This window comes from Catharus ustulatus, chromosome 2, assembly GCF_009819885.2.
Source record: "Catharus ustulatus isolate bCatUst1 chromosome 2, bCatUst1.pri.v2, whole genome shotgun sequence".
NCBI classification, from domain to species: domain Eukaryota; kingdom Metazoa; phylum Chordata; class Aves; order Passeriformes; family Turdidae; genus Catharus; species Catharus ustulatus.
The window spans coordinates 945,019-961,130 of record NC_046222.1 but is presented as its reverse complement, the minus strand read 5'-3'; the positions used below and the strand labels follow the sequence as shown (position 1 = coordinate 961,130).

Genomic DNA, 16,112 nt, shown 5'->3' with positions numbered 1-16,112 from the left:
AAAAATGAGCCTTGTAGAAGCACAAGAAGTATTTTCTATTCTAGCCCAGATGGAAAAACCATCAATCCTCTTCCACTCAAAAAAAAAAAATATAACCAGTAGGAAAATTATTTTCTTCCATTTGGACAAGTAAAATTTCACAAGGTTACTGTAGAGAACAACCCAGAACTGGCAAAATGGAAGAGAGGAGAGATAATCTAATAGGCCTTTTCTATCTAATTTTTATGATTCTTATGAAAAATGACCTGAATAAGTGAAGTTATTTGCCCTTGTCCTCTTTGTTCATATTGGATTTAGTCATAAGGGAAATCCTGCCAAGGATAGTGCGTTTTACTCAATTTACTGCCCTTTGTGATTGCTCTATAAAATATTGGATGCATGATAGGAAAGGTTATGGAGGTTTGGGGCGGGGGTTTTTGCAATGGAAAAAGAAGGAACACATTGAGCACTTGCTGGCAGTAAAAATTAAGACAACAGGAACTGATGGAATTTTCTGAGGAGAATGTTTATCTATCAGTCCATGTTCAAAGGATTGTATTTAACCCGAATACGGTATAACTTTAAAAAACCAGCCTTTGTGTATTAAACAAACAGTCTCTTGCAACATTTCAGTTCCAAGTAGGTCACAAATAACACTGGAGTCAGAGGCTCCATCTCTCTGCTGCACAAACTCTGTAATTGCCAGAAGCTGAGGTTTCCTTTGAATTCCCAGTATTTATTATCCTGCTACTTTTGGACTCTGGCTGTTAATCATACGGTTACACTGCTCCTGCTATTACAGCAGAAGGCAAGAAACCAGAACCTGCTCTTCCAGGATTTCCATTTGTTGTAGCTGACTGACACCGAGCTGCAAGTCCCCTTTGCCAGCTCCTTCCCTGGAATCCACCCCCAGCCCCAACATCTGTGCCCACAGAACCTGGGGCACGCACAGTGAGCCAAAAATAACACGGAGAACTCTGGCAAAGCCCAGGTGCAGCCACTCACCAGCACCACCAACCCATTCTCAGGGACTCCAACACACCGAGGCTGTTTTTCTCCTGAAGCTGTAAAGGCCAACCATAATGATGCAGGAACTGTTAAATCCTGGGAATGGATTCCCTGTGCACCCCACTGTGCAAGCTGTGCTGTCAGATTCCAGGCAGAGGTTGGGGCATTCCTCCCTTACCATTCAATCCTACCCCAAAACCAAGAGCCTGGGAACTTGCAGCTGCGCCGGATTGTAATAAGTGGTGTCAAAAATTCCAAGCAAATGAGTACCACATGTCTGGGAAGCAGGCCCTTTTCCTGGGCTGACCTTGGAGGCTGAAGGGCTGCCCCTTTCCTGACAAAAGGATTGCAGGAAGAAAAACATCCCGAGCGCCGCCGTGTAACCACGCAGGTGAGATCCCGCAGCTTTGCCACAGAGAGCACGAGCCGAGTGCTTGGGATGAGATCGGATCCCATTTCTCAGGAGCTTCCCTAAAACCTGAATGGACTCCCACAGGGTGGGTCTGGTTACTTCACAGACTTTGTTTTCTCATGGGGGATTCTATAAATCACTGCTGCTAGAGCATCCCCCATGGATTTATTAAGGATATTGGGAGACAAAGGCAGAACAGAAGCCCTCACTCACCTTGTGGAGGGTGGGTTTTTTGCTGCCACTGGAAAGATGGACATGCTCCTCTCCAGCTGTGTCAGACATGAGCATCAGAAGGCCTGGAAATTATACATGTTACTCCTTAACCTCTTTCACAGCAAGGTCCTCCTGACCCTTTACTTGGGATTAAATTACACACATTTACAAAAACTAATTGTCTACAACGCATTCCAATTACAAGTCTAATTATACTTATCTAACTGCCGCCTGACCGACTTGGTCTGGAATCAAACCATGCTTTTTGCTTTATTCCATATTAAATTAGGCTGAAAGGCTTTCTGGAGTTGTGGAAGTTCAGAAATATATAAAATAGAAGCATCTGAAGACTGAGCATATAAAAGGCCAGGCCAACATAGAAGAGCTTTCCAAGCACACATCAGAAGGATCCATCAGGATTTAATAAATCTTGGACTCAATATCTTTACTTGAATATTAATTGTTTCCAAAATAAAAAAAAAAAAAAAAGCTCAGTCCCAAGCTTCAGGAGGGTCTTTCATCCAAACAGAGGATTATGTCAGTCCCTCCTGCTCTTGGAACTTGTAAATCCATTTTACACTGCTCTCCTTTTTGGAGGCTCTGAACAAAGTCTGTCCAAACCTTGCAGTTATGTATTAAGGCAATAATTACAATCCAACACACGTGTCTGAATGGGTTTGAAGCAATATGGACCACTGTGCTCAAGGGACAGCAATCGATGACTCCACATCCAGCTGGCAGCCAGAAACATGGAAAACAGGGCTGGTACTTGGGCTTGTCTTGTCCAAAACCACCATGGATTAATTGAGTAACAACACAGGCTGATGTTAAGAGGAATCACAGGATGGTTTGGGTTGGAAGCGACCCTAAAGACTGTTAGAACTCCAACCTGATCTTGGACACTTCCAGGGATCCAGGGGCAGCCACAGCTGCTCTGGGCACCTGTGCCAGGGCCTCCCCACACTCCCAGCCAAAAATTCCCTCCCAGTATCCCACCTAACCCTGCCCTCTGGCAGTAGAAAGCCATTCCCCTGTCCTATCCCTCCATCCCTTGTCCCAAATCCCTCTCCAGCTCTCCTGGAGCTCCTCTGGGCAGTGGAAAGCTCTGGCTTGGCAGTCAAGAAAAGTCATTAATGCCCTAAACTGCACACAGCACAGGACTTAGGAAAACCAGGTGAGGACTTTGTTGATCTGGCAAGGAGGAGACTAAAGCCAATCCCAGCCCAGGCTGCAGCTCCTTAAACAGCAGCTCCAAAGGTGACAGAGCAGTGGTGGTGCGATCTCTGCAGGAGCCTCTTCTCAGCATCTTGCCCCCCGTGCTCAGGGCTCAGGATCAGCCCAAGGACCAGATCAAGTCCAGGGAGGAAGGGAAGCCGTTCCCTCTTTGTCTGCTGCATGGATTATGCCCAAGTGAACATCAGCTATGCCCCATGAGAGCAGCCTCAGCAATTAACACCCTCTTCTCACCCATCAGTTCCTTGTCACAGAGTTCATCCCATAAGGAATCACAGCGTGCATTTAGTTTTCTGCTCAGAATTTGCACCACCTAATTTACTCATAATTAGCATAGATGATCTAATATTCCTTTCTGATCTTAATTCCCACCAAACCCATCAAGTTCAATCTCCCTTTTTGTGCACGGACTACAAAAGCTCGAGTCATTACAATTCCTACCCGGTTCCACACTGGTGTAAACGAGAGAATGAGACCCTTAAATTTCCAAAGAGCTCGAAGGCAGCGTTGCATTAATGAACCTCCTGGAACAACCACGTGTCTGTGAAGAAGAATGTCAACTACTTGTATGGCAGCCTTTGAAGGTCTCTCCAAGGAGGAAACGAGCCATCAGCCTGGACAAATTCCCCAGCTGGGTTTTGATGGATCACAAGACAAACAGATCTGTACAGAGAGACGCTGAAATTGTTTTACAAGGTTTGGTACCCCTGACCTCAGCCCCACTCACACAGCCTGAGAAAAACCCCTTCAGATGGGGTCACACGGATTTGGGGATGCAAAATGGTTGTGACAAAACCCAAGCAGCAAGAGAGAACTTCAAAATGTGGGGAGAAAAGGGGGGGAAATGCAACATCGTTCATGTGCGTGATTTGATGATTATCTTCCACACCAAACAAGCTGGGACAGTTCCACACCTTATACTTTCTGAAACAACCCAAAAAAGGGACTGGGGACAAGGGATGGAGGGACAGGACACAGGGAATGGCTTCCCATTGCCAGAGGACATGGATGGATGGGATATTGGGCAGGAATTGTTCCCTGGGAGGGTGGGCAGGCCCTGGCACAGAGAAGCTGTGGCTGCCCCTGGATCCCTGGAAGTGTCCAAGGGCAGGCTGGACACTGGGATTGGAGTAGCCTGGGATGGTGAAAGGTGTCCCTGCCATGGCAGGGGGTGGAATTAGATGATCTTTAAGTTCCCTTCCAACCCAAACCATTCTGGATTCCATGAAAACACCTGTCAGACCAATCCTGCTGCTGACATCTCAATCTGTTCTGGGAGAAGGCTGCTGCTTTTCTCAGGAATTCATCAAGTGGAAAGGTGTTCTGTGAACACAAACACTTGTGCACCCCACGCTGTATTAATCTGAATTCCAGTTTCCAAGGGAAGTTTGACATTAGTTCCTAGCACACATCACCACTGAAATGTATCATTCTTTGTTTCCTACATAATGAAAAATTAAACAAAGGCTCTCAAATTACTAACTAGATGCCACTGCCTAAATAAGTGTGCACAGAAGCAGTGGCCAAAATAAAGGAGTTCTAATTTTAATGAAAGGACAGCAGTGTACAACTGATATTTGACCGAGCAGGGAGAACAAAAGCCCAGTTAAAAGAACAAGTTTACAATCAAATGTTTTAAATCAGCAAGCTGGGATTCTTGACTTAAATACAATTGAAATCAGCAGCAGATTTAAAAAATAGATTCAAAACCAGAAGTAGGTAAATTAAAGAACCATTTCTTCTCCTGGCAGACAAAGCTCCAGGATTCCCTTTTCCAAGAAAATAGGAAATTTAAAGAGAAACTGAGTATTCAAAATAAATTACACCTATTGCAGCCCTTCCTCATATAAAATACAATAATAATCATCCAAAATATTGTTTAAGGAAGGCAAAAAACTACCTGGATGGTGAATGGTAAAATCCAGCTCTCCCCCCCTTCCCCACCAGGAATCAGTCACACACAGGCTGTGTCTGTACACAGGAATACAACAGGAAAAATTAAACCGGGTGTAACAACAAACAGAATGGAAATGGAATCCATTCAGATCCTCCCACTGTCAAATTCCTCAGATGATGACTGCTGGAATGGGGCTAAGTTCAAAACACCAAAATCCAGAAGGTAAAAGATGTCGGTTCACTGCCACTCTGTCTTTTCTAGGGCTGTGTAAGGAGTTCAGAGCATGATAAAACTCAGCTTTTTCTTCAGCTCCCACCATTCCTTTTGAGTGGCACCATTGCCAAACCCCAAGCTACAAGGGCTTCTGTGCCATAAAACTGATCCCTGGAAAATTTTTATCCAAGTAGCCTGAAAACAGCCTCACAAGGAAAAGATCAATAATTCCTCTCCAGAGATATGGAAAACAAAAATCCAGACAAGTGACAGATCTTGCTCCAAGTCACACAAGAACTCAGCTCCTGTGTCATCCACAGTCCCTGCTTTTGTCTTTCCCTGGCCTTGATGGCAAGGCATCTTTTGCCATCTCTTCCCCTTAAACCTAAAAAAATGCCTTGGCACACTGCAAAAGAGTTCATTTCCAGGAGGAAAAAAACCCATAACTTTGCCTTTGACAACTGTTTTTTAGACTGAAATATCCGCTTGAACAAGAGAATTTTCCATACTGGAAAGGTGTGAAAGCTCTCCAGCTTCTCCTTGCCAAGATTTAATCAGTATAATCCAGGACTGACTTCCCAAGCACGGAAAAAAAAGGAAGGTTTTGGGTTTTCCCAGGCCCACGGGGAATTCTGCTGCTGAGGGATGAATAAAACACATCAATTCCACTGTGGATCCACAGCGTTCCGTGGGCTCCAGCAGCTCCATTCATAATTCATGGTGTTGACACATCTACCTGCTGCTTGGGAAAGATGAGCACAGACAAACATGACATGGGGAAGAGCTTTTTCCTTCTTTCACTCTCATTTCCACTCTCCCAACAGCAAAAAAAAAAAAAAAAAAAAAAAAGAGGAATAGGCTGAAGAAGCAGAGAAAGGATTAATCCCAGAAGAATAAATTTATTGCTTCCACGCAAGCCCCTGGCTGTACAGAAGCACAAGTGTACACTCACAGAAAGCGAGCCTTACACGTTATTGTTAGAAGTTAAACATGGTCATTTACCTTTGTAATTATCAGGGAAACAGACATCCCTGGGAAAGGCAAACAGCCAGGAATGTTTAGATGGTTCAAAGCTGAATGTTGTCAAACATGGAAAACTTCTTAAGTCTGGTAAGTGGGGAAAATCGACAATAGGACACTGATAATTTATACAGTGCCAGAATGGATGAGCATGGATGTTTCCAGGTGCACACAGGGCATGTCCAGCCTTTTCATCCCCCAAATCCTCATCCCCAGGGCTGCTCTCCAGCCATTCCCTGCCCTGGGTTTGTGAATTCCAGGAGGGCTCCCTCTCCCCTGAGCACACACCGTGGCCATCAGCACACGGCGACAAGCCGGGGTCGTGCCGTGGAACACTCCAGCGTGTGGAGTGCCATGATTTAGTTTGTATGCAATTAAGACCATTTCATTGTCTCATCAGGTTCCCTGTGATACCCAATTAAGTAATAACACAAGGAAAGTGCTCTTAATTAATGAGGAAAATGCTCTACAAGCTAGACACAGGTGTGTGTATCTCAAGTAGGGCCTGAAACAGTTGAGCAGATCATTTAATCTTTATTAAAAAAAATCCCCACTCAAATTTGTATCTAATTACCTCAATAGCAGGAATTTTTTCTGATTTCTTCCAAGGGGGTTAAATTTCTTTGCAATATTCAACAATCAAGTGGTTTATAAAAGACTCAAATTAAAACTGACACTTGGAGTGCAAGAGTGATCACAATTTACACATCGTTATCCCGGGGACGGAACAAATGGGTTTAAACCATATTTCTCCTTGCAGTGTTTTCACAAAATCAATCTCCTCCATTGATACTGAAGGAGCACATTTGTGTTTATTCTTATACCAGCTCTGCTGTTTGGGTTGAGCTAAATGAAAGCCCATCCCCACTGTTAGATTAGTCAGGGCAACATCCTTTAAAGAAAGATCCTGGGAAAAGGCAGAACATCCTCCTAAGTCTCATCCCTGCACGCTTCGGTGGCCAGAATGGCAAAATTTAACTGCAAAAAACAACATTTCCACCAAGAGCAGCAGTTTTCTACCCCAGTTTCTTCAGATAAGTAAAATGGATGTGTGTCCTTCAATGCATGAAACACACAGGGCCATCTTACAGAACTGTGTGGAAAATGGTGTAGTCATTGGAGCGGGTATGGACAGCTTTGAGAACCTTTATCTCCCACTTCCCATTGCTTGGTTTCAGTGACATTCCAGCCCAAATGACTTGGAATTATTCAAGCCACAGTTTTCTACCTTTGGGGAGAATCAAATATGGAAAAAAAAAAGTCCTAAATTCTGACTTTAAGAGCAGGAATTGCAAGGAACATTATTTGCAGGGAGTGAGGCACATGAAAATCTGCCCTTGCCTTTCTTCCCAGATCCTCAGGCACAGTCACCTTCCTCGGGAGATCAGCCTTCCAAGTCTTCAGCTCTTTTTTCCCTGGATAGGAGAAGAAACCAGCTTTCTAGAAACTCAAACCTCACAGCACAATAAAAGCCTTTGATTTTTTAAAAAACATTGTAAAAAAAATTTTCAAAGTACCTATCCAGGCTACAGCAGCCTGTCCAAAATCTTCTACAGTTCATCCCTATGGGGAAAGGTTGATAAAGAGGACAGAGCTGTCAACCTGTACTTTCATAACCTCCCACCCTAGTTTTTTCATCACAAGGTTCTTCCCTAAGCTCTGCATTTCTTACTTCAGCTGCTCATTTTCAGCTCTTGAAAGTTTTGGTACAAAGGAGCCACGGAGACGATTTTTTCTCTTTGATCAATCACGTCCCACTGTTCAGAAAACAGGCTCCAAACCATTAATCTTGCTTATGTTATCCAAACGCTTGCTAGGATCCTTCCTATAATTTATTTAGCACTGAGCCCCTTGACAATACATCTGAGGTATTCTTAGATCACTTCAAACATCAGCCAGGAGTTCTGATGGCGAGGTAGAACTGGCAGGTTTTACAGTTTTAGATGCAGACAAAGACTGATCAATGCACGTGGCACTTCTTCCAGAAATGCCATGAATAGTGTCCAGCTGTCCCTTGGTGAAGTCTGGCTTCAGAGAGCACAAGGGATCACCTGGAGACATCCAGGTACCACAACACATCACCTGGAACCAGGATTTCAGCAGAGGCTTTGTCTTGCTGCTCCCAGGATCCTTGCTGCATCGTTTTACCTGGTGCTGACATGCACTTGAAACTCTGTTTTATACAGTTCCCTAAGTTATTTTCCCAGGACACAGTAGCCAGAGGTGAACACTTGGGATGGGATGAGTTTGGGGAAAAAGGAAGTTTACATTTGGTTTGCACACAGCAATCATAAATCCCTCCCTTAAGTGGTCCTGTGTGGAGACCCACCAGACAGCACCCACCACATCATCACATTCCCAGCCAGCCCAGGATTCCACAGACATTTTACAGCTTTGAGAGGTTCTCTCATATAATGAGGAAGCTGGAGGGAAGAGGAGGCTCCTGTAGGGAACATAATTGGGAGCTGGGGGGTCAGGCTCTGCCCCCAGGGAACAGGGACAGAGCAAGAGGAAACAGCCCCAAGCTGAGCCAGGGGAGGTTGAGATTGGATATTGTGAAAATTCCTGCCTGGAAAGGGTTGTCCAGCCCTGGCACAGCTGCCCAGGGCAGTGGTGAGTCCCCATCCCTGAAGGATGTGGGTCAGTGCTGAGGAATGGTTGGACTCCACTCTTGGAGGGCTTTTCCAACCTTAACAATTCTGTGATTCCATATAGGGGGATACATTTATTATATCAATATAAATCTTTTTAACCTTCACTCTCAGCAATCCAGTTCCATTCCCATATTCACCATGTGCTCCACAACATTTTTGGGCTTGTCTCCAGCTCCAGTTAACTCAAGCTGAATCCCAAACCCACCCTTCCCCCTGTGCCATCCTCCGCAGAAATTTTTAACTACAGTGAGGTGCTAATTTTAATGTGAAGGTTGGCCAATTAAATTAAAAAAACTAATGTTTCAATCAGCAAACTGCATCACCCCCTCACACAACCCCTGTGCCATGGCCAGGGGTTAAGGGTGCCTGGTGCCTTCCTGCAAAATTCCTTCTGCCTGGGAAGAAAATACTGTTCGTAGTTTCATCCATTTAAATGTCACCCACAGCCAACATAATCCTTGAAAAGAACATGCCCTGCGTTGGTCTCCTTAGTTTTAAAGTAAAAGTGATCAGTTTTAGAGATGAGAAGTGCTCTTTTTCTTGGATCATTCATCCCAGAAGGCAGCTCACCTTTAAAGGGTTCTCCCTTATAAACACCAACTTCCTTGGATGCATGGGAGGGCACTCGGTGCCTGGAATTTTCTCTGGGATGCTCCTGCATTCAGACTCTCCCTCTGAGAAGCTAACCAGACTTAGCTCTGTGCTTCTGTGTGTGTTTTTTCTAGTCCTCAGACTATTTCTGCGTTTTCTTCCGTTCCCCTACAACTTCTCCAGGAGCTATTTCAGGATGTTGAAATGGAAATCATGCACAGGAAAGTCACAAGCACCAAACACAGAAATGAAATCTGTTCTCTTCTAAACATTTTCTTGCTCATACACCTAAAAGCTTAAAAAAAAAAAAAAGAAAAATAAATTTAAATGGCTTTTTGCTACAGGTGTTTACACCCACCTGCTCTGTAACCCATTTGAGCACCACTGCTCATAACACAACTCCCTCAGAACCCCTTTAGGCACTGGAAGGTGCTCTAAGATCTCCCTGGAGCCTTCTCCTCTCCCAAAATCTTGTTGCATCCACTGCTGGATCATTGGAACCCTTCTAAAACCCATCCATTTGACCACAATCACCCTTTTTTAATATGATTAATATGATATTTATTTGCTGACATCCTGCCAATTTTCCCCATCAGAGAATCACTGGGTACTAAAATGCCTCCCAGGTCACAATTTAAACAAGAGCTTCCCTGGACCCATCCCAGAGGTTCCAGCAGGGCACCAGGTCTGCAGGAAGGCAGGAGCAAGGTGAGTTCTCACTGCTGCTGCTCTGCTTTGAGCTACTTAATTGAAAACACTAATTTAAGCACAGTCAACTCAATTTAATTTCCTAGTGATGACAAAAACCTATTTAGGCATTATTAACTTAAAATGAAGTTGATATTAACTTGACTGTAAGTAGAAAGCAGATCTAACAGGAGTGAGCTCAAGTCTGGAAGCAGCTCTTTATCCATTGGGGTTTGGTTGTCTCTGGGTGTTCTTACATTTTTAAGAGATGTTTATTGCAGACAGGGCAGAATCCTGAATGGGTAAATTGAAATCAATAACCCTTGAAAAGTGGATTTTCACAACTTTCCTGATTTATGGATTTAAAGAGACAAGTTTTGAGAAACTAAATAACCCAAAGTGAAAATCCACATAAGAACACAATGATGTCTTTAGCCTCTAATGATGGCTTCTCACCCATTCTGTAAAGACTGCATTCAGAAATAAATCTCAGATAATCTGGGATGATGGACACAAAACAAAATCTTTTAATTTTCCACTTTATTTTAGCATGTGCCAATTGTGAGAGTTTGCTAATAATGTGTATTATGGACACACTGCCAAGCAGGAATAAATTATCCCTATGTAGAAGAATCCCTCTAAGATTAAACACTGAAGGAACAGCAATTTTAATGGATCAGCTCAATTTTCAAGGCATTTTGGGAAACAAAACTGGCTTTAAAAATAATGTACCTACACATTTTTTTCCTCTGAAATTGGAGTGACACAGTTATCTTGAAAGAAACTATTTTTAAAGGCTTCCAGCTCTCTAACTTCCCTGGGTTATCTGATAACAGTCTGGCTTCACTCCCCGGTGTTAATTGGGTTTGTTGCTGCGCTCCTGTGTGCTGCCTACAAATACAGAAATGAACCAAATCAGGCAGAAACCATCAGGGTTAATTATAATCAGTACCAAAATCTCCAGTGCTATTTGTGGCAGCGGTGGATTTTTACCACTCAGTAAAACAAACACAGAAGGGTAGTCGGGAACCGTGTCCCTATGGATTCAGGTGCTTTTTGGGAAGGTTTGAAACACTCTCTGAATCTTCTGTGCAGTCTCTGTTTGCCCAATTTTTGTGGTTTTTTTACTGTATCCAGCTACTTGAAACGAATGTAAAATGCCCAGGGGTTTTATAACCTCTCATGCTGCTGATCCTTCCTACTGTTCCCACTGTGGCAGGAAACACGACTCCCAGAAACCTGCTCCAATTAAAACAGATTTCCGCTCTCCGTACCAGGAATAGACTCTGGATACTCCCTGGCAACTTCCAAATGGATACTCCCATCCAATTATTTCAATATAAAAAGATTTGCAGGCAATACTGATATCCAAACCAAGCATCTTCATGAGAACACATTTCAAATAAATTTAATATCTGGGGTTTGGGTTTTTTTTCTGCTCCCTCTTTACTTAATGGCAATATCCCTAAAACAGCTCCTGGTGTCAACCTTGAGGCAGGAAAAGAAACACTGCCCTGTTTTCTCCTCCCTCAGGCCAGCCCATGTTCCTGGAACCCTGGCAGTATCTCCAGAGGGCAGGAGGAAACCAAAAGCCAAAAAAATAAAGAGATTGTTTTACCCAGTGTTCTTCCCACTACATTTGGGTAAATATAAACACCCACAGAAAGTTAAAAATATGGAAAAATATGAGAAAAAATCATAAAAAGGTAAAATCATAGGAAGGTCAGGTAAAAACTAACTGAAACTGAAGACACAACTTGCAGCAGGAAGAAAACTCCATGATCCATAAGCCCCATGGCTTATCCTGATAGCCAGAAAATCCTGATAACACCAAGAAAAACATATTCCAGAATCAATGCCCTCCCTGCCCCAGGAGAAAACTCTGCTGAGGTCCTTTCAGATTTAAAACCAAGATTGTCAATGCAGTAAAGCCCAGCTAATCCTGACTGCCAGCACAGTCCTGGGGAGAGAGGTCTTACACAGAGAGAAGATTCAAATCAAGAATCAAAATCTTTCACAGATCAAAGGCAGCAGCCTGAACTGCAAACCTGAACGAGGGTGACACCAGAGCAGTCCCCACAGCCCTGATGTCACAGCAGAGACAAATCCATGTGGCAGGAATCAATTGGCTCTGAAACCCGCCTAAGACTTTAAATAAAGTTAAAGGGCACAATCAAGGAGCCCAACCACAGAGTCCTCAACCTTCCCCTTCCTTCATGTGGCAGAGAAGGGGGGAAGTTGTCACTCTAGCATCTTCCAACATTCCATTTCTCTGTCTCAGCAAATACAGACCCCACCAACCCTTTTTGCCCCATTCCTAATGGGAAACGGAGCCACTGCTTAGGCAGTTTGGGAACTGGAGGGAAATTTGGGGCATGGAAAGAAGTAGGTGCCAGTCTTCCATACTGAATCATGACAGCATTGTTCATCCCTAGAAAATCAGGAGCCACAACACAAGAATTTGGAGATTTGGGTTCTCAGGCAGGGAGATCTCCCATGGCTGAATATTCATCCCAAAAAAATCTCCACCGAAGACAATTCTGTTACGTAGAATTTGGTTAAAGCCCTCAACACTGGTCACAAACAGAGGGAAAAAAAGAATCCCTGAGGCTGAACACAAACTGAACACAAACACAGAATGTCAGGCTTTGTGTCAGCAGAAGGGGAAAATACACAGACTGGAGGGAATGGGAGGGAACACGCACAGTCAAGTGCCAGGAACATCAGTGAAGAGCATCAGGAAAGCAGGAGAAAGTCAAGGACATCCAGGGAAACACCCACAGTGAAAGTCACACTCAACTCTACGTGTGTATTTAGTGCTGGCAGGAAAAAACGACCTTGGATTGTGGAGAAAAATGGTTTCCTGCTGCTTTCTCCAGCCTGTGTTCAGAAAAACCAGCCTGTGCAAACACGCTCTGTGCATCAGCACGACGGCACCGAGAAATAGCTGCTGCCATGGATTCCCTCTTCCCACGGATGAGCACCAGTGTTGGCTCATCACCGTGGCCACAAGGAGAAACTGAGCCCAGCAGGTGAGGAAAGATCTCAGGGATCCTGGAAAAGAACTCCAAGGGAAAGTCTAAGTCAAGGTTTGGCAATCTCCGCTCCGTGCCATGCCAGGCTTTTCCCTCCCGCTGGCTCAGGGTGCCAAGAGAAGCCGAGGAGGAGCTGGTAGGAGCTGCCTCCCAAAGCAGCAGGAATCTGCTTCCAAGCAGGACAGCAGGAGCCTGGAGCTCAGGGAGAGGCAGGAACTGCAAGCTGCAAATTCCTCTTGCAAACCAGTGCCTCAAAATGCCAATACTCTTCACTCTGCTTCCACAGGCTGGGATCCCTGAGCTAAAAGACGCCTCTGGTACCAGATGCAATGGGAGGCCCCAGAAAAATCATGGAACTGAACAAGGCTGCACAAGTGATGGGAGAATAAGTGGATTTGAGTGATGGAGCAATATGGGAGGGAAGGGAGAGATCACAAATTGCAGAGCCAGCATCCTTCCAACTAATAAGACACCTTCCCAGATGAAACTGCTGATGCATCCAGGAAAGGCACCAGCTGAACACAGGAGAAGGACACTTAGAAGGGGAAATGAGGCACAAAGTCAGACAAGAGCGTTCAGAAAAAAAAAAAAAAGAATTTTCTGTTGCTATATATGGATGCAGGGAGTCTGGATAACAAGCAGGAACAAATGAAATCCTGGCCAGCTATAAGAAAAAAAAAATGAGCATGTGACTGGACTTGAAAATCATTAGTCCCATGGTGTTCAGATATGAAAGGAAGAGATGGTTGCAATGTGTCCCTAAAAAAAGGTGGGAAGGCTCACCTCTCTGACAGCTATCAGCACTGCAGGAAAACTGAATTTCCAGGGCAGAAACTTGGTGTGTTTTAATGGGTGAAGCACCAAGATAGGTAGTGAGTCCATACTGGGAAAAAAACCCAGGAGGGTTTAGGGAGGAGGCAGGAGGGATACAGAAACTGTCGTGCACAAAGTAATTACAAGAGATTAGCTTCATGGGTGACAATTTGTAACACCAAGTAACTGATTTGGGCCTCCTGAAAAGCAATAAAACTGCAGAAATCACTGGACTGGAAGCCCTGACAGTGCAGAAAAGGAACAGGCTCATGTTTAAATATATCTAAGTTTAGTAAGTCAATCAAGATTGCAAAATGTCTTGATTTTAATAATTGATTTTAACCTGGATGACATTTGTACTTTTTAGTTATCATCTTAACGAAATATCAACATAATCACAGGCTCACAGAATCATCTGGGTTGCAAAAGACATTTAGGATATTGGCATAACTTGATTTTCCACAGATACAACGCAGCAGAGGAAAAATTAAGGAATTTACATATAGATGATCCACTCACCAAGTTTCAAAGTGCTTTTGGGATCAAAAAGGAAACAGCTCCAGAGTGAAGTCTGAAAAAGCTTCTCGGGCAAATCAGAGATTGAACTCCCCTCACAATCAATGGGAAGACACCAGAAACATTATTTAACAACTTATACAAAAGCAATGGAATTGCCAAAAAAAAAAAAAAAAAAATAAAAAAAGGAGAAAGAGAGGCAGTTCAGATTGTTTTCAGAGTGCCATGTGGGAAGCAGCATTATTTTGTTTCATACAACGCTGACAAGGCCACGCAGTGCCAAGTGTGAGGAGAGAGAGAAGTAAACACACCAGAGCACAGAGGAAAGCTGGGGAAATACTACAGAGATTTGGATACAGAATGATCCACAAGAACACATTACAGGACCTTGCCAGCCCAGGAAAACAAACTGGAGGAGGATGCAGCACGCTCCCATCAGTGACAGCAGAAACAACGGGATGGGTTGTTCTGCACAGCAAAGCATCTTCATTTCTCAGAGATCACAAATCCCCACATGGAAGGGACCTTAAAGATCATCCATGTTCCACTATCCCAGGCTGCTCCAACCTGGCCTGGAAAAATTCCAGGAGCAGCCACAGCTTCTCTGGGCACCCTGTGCCAGGGCTTCCCCACCCTCACAGCCAAGAATTGCCTCCTAAGAGATCTAAGATATTGGAAAAGCTTTTAACCAGACCGGTTAAGCGCTCACTGCCAGCTTCCTGAGCAGGCTGGCACCTCCGAGACTGGAAGATTTTAAGGAAAAATTAGAAATACATTCATTAAGGATGCTCTAGGGAGACACTTTAAGCTTGCCTCGAGGAGGTGAATGGACTGGAAAGTCTCCCAAGGTCTCCAGCAGCTCTGCATTTCAGCATGGAATGATGCCCCAGCAGCCCAGGATGTTTAATCACAGAGTCCTCCAAGAGTCCTCCACTATTTCACAGACCCCACGGGCTCATTTGCAATATTTTTCAGAATGCAGGAGCAAATTTGGAAGACAAACATTTCTAGCACAGCTACATCAGGAGAAGGCAAAATGACTCAAGTAAACAGCAATCCATTTGCCAGGCGTGAGCTCTGGACAAAATAAGGGAAAACTGAATCAGACTGGATCTGGACTTAAAAAGAACAGGAGCGAAATTAATGACAGCCAGTTCAATGTTATGGAAAAGAGGCCCTGCCAAGCAAAGCTGACTCCATCCTCTGAGGAGATCCATGGTGATAAAGGTAAGTGCTGCAATGCAACAGGCAACCTTGTGAGGATGACATCCCAATTAAAAAATTACCACTGTTCATGTCAACAAAGCAGCTGAGCAGACTCAGAGCTGGCCAGGGCACGGATGACTGAGAGCAGCCACCCGTGGAAAATCACCAGCACAGTGAGGGAGCTGCACTGGGGCTCTGCTGGGTTTCACCCAGAGCCCAGAACCACCCCAGAGGCACACCTGGGATCTGGGGAACAAAATGGGAAAGAGCCCCAAAAATGGAACCTGCCCAACACTTCCCAGGCAATGCTGGGAGTTTAAGTGCACCACTTGGTTGTGGTCCACTTTTTTCACTCCAAAATGAAAAGTTATTTGGTGTTGAAGGCTGTTCAGACAAGAATTGGGAGCAATAGTCAGACACTTACTGAAATGACACCTTGGACACTGGCAGGAATGAGGCAGCCACCACCCCTGGGCAATCAGCTGTGCCAGTTTTACCCCACACACTGTAAAAACTTGTTCCTTCTTCCATGCCCGGCTCTGCCAGGCTTGGTGGGGATGTCCCACACTTCCTGGAAGCCACCCTGCCTGATGGTCAAGAAATTCTTGCACAAAGAAATATTTTCTTGAGCTCCC

General features: G+C 44.4%; 1 protein-coding gene across 1 annotated transcript in view; it reads right to left on the bottom strand.

The window, feature by feature from the left end:
• Positions 1 to 16,112, bottom strand: part of FAM168A (family with sequence similarity 168 member A) — a 116,865-nt gene that overhangs the window by 95,355 nt on the left and 5,398 nt on the right. Inside the window, exon 2 of the mRNA XM_033052592.2 lies at positions 1,613 to 1,695. The gene's annotated coding sequence lies outside the window, so the exon portion shown is untranslated. The remainder of the gene's footprint in view (positions 1 to 1,612; positions 1,696 to 16,112) is intronic.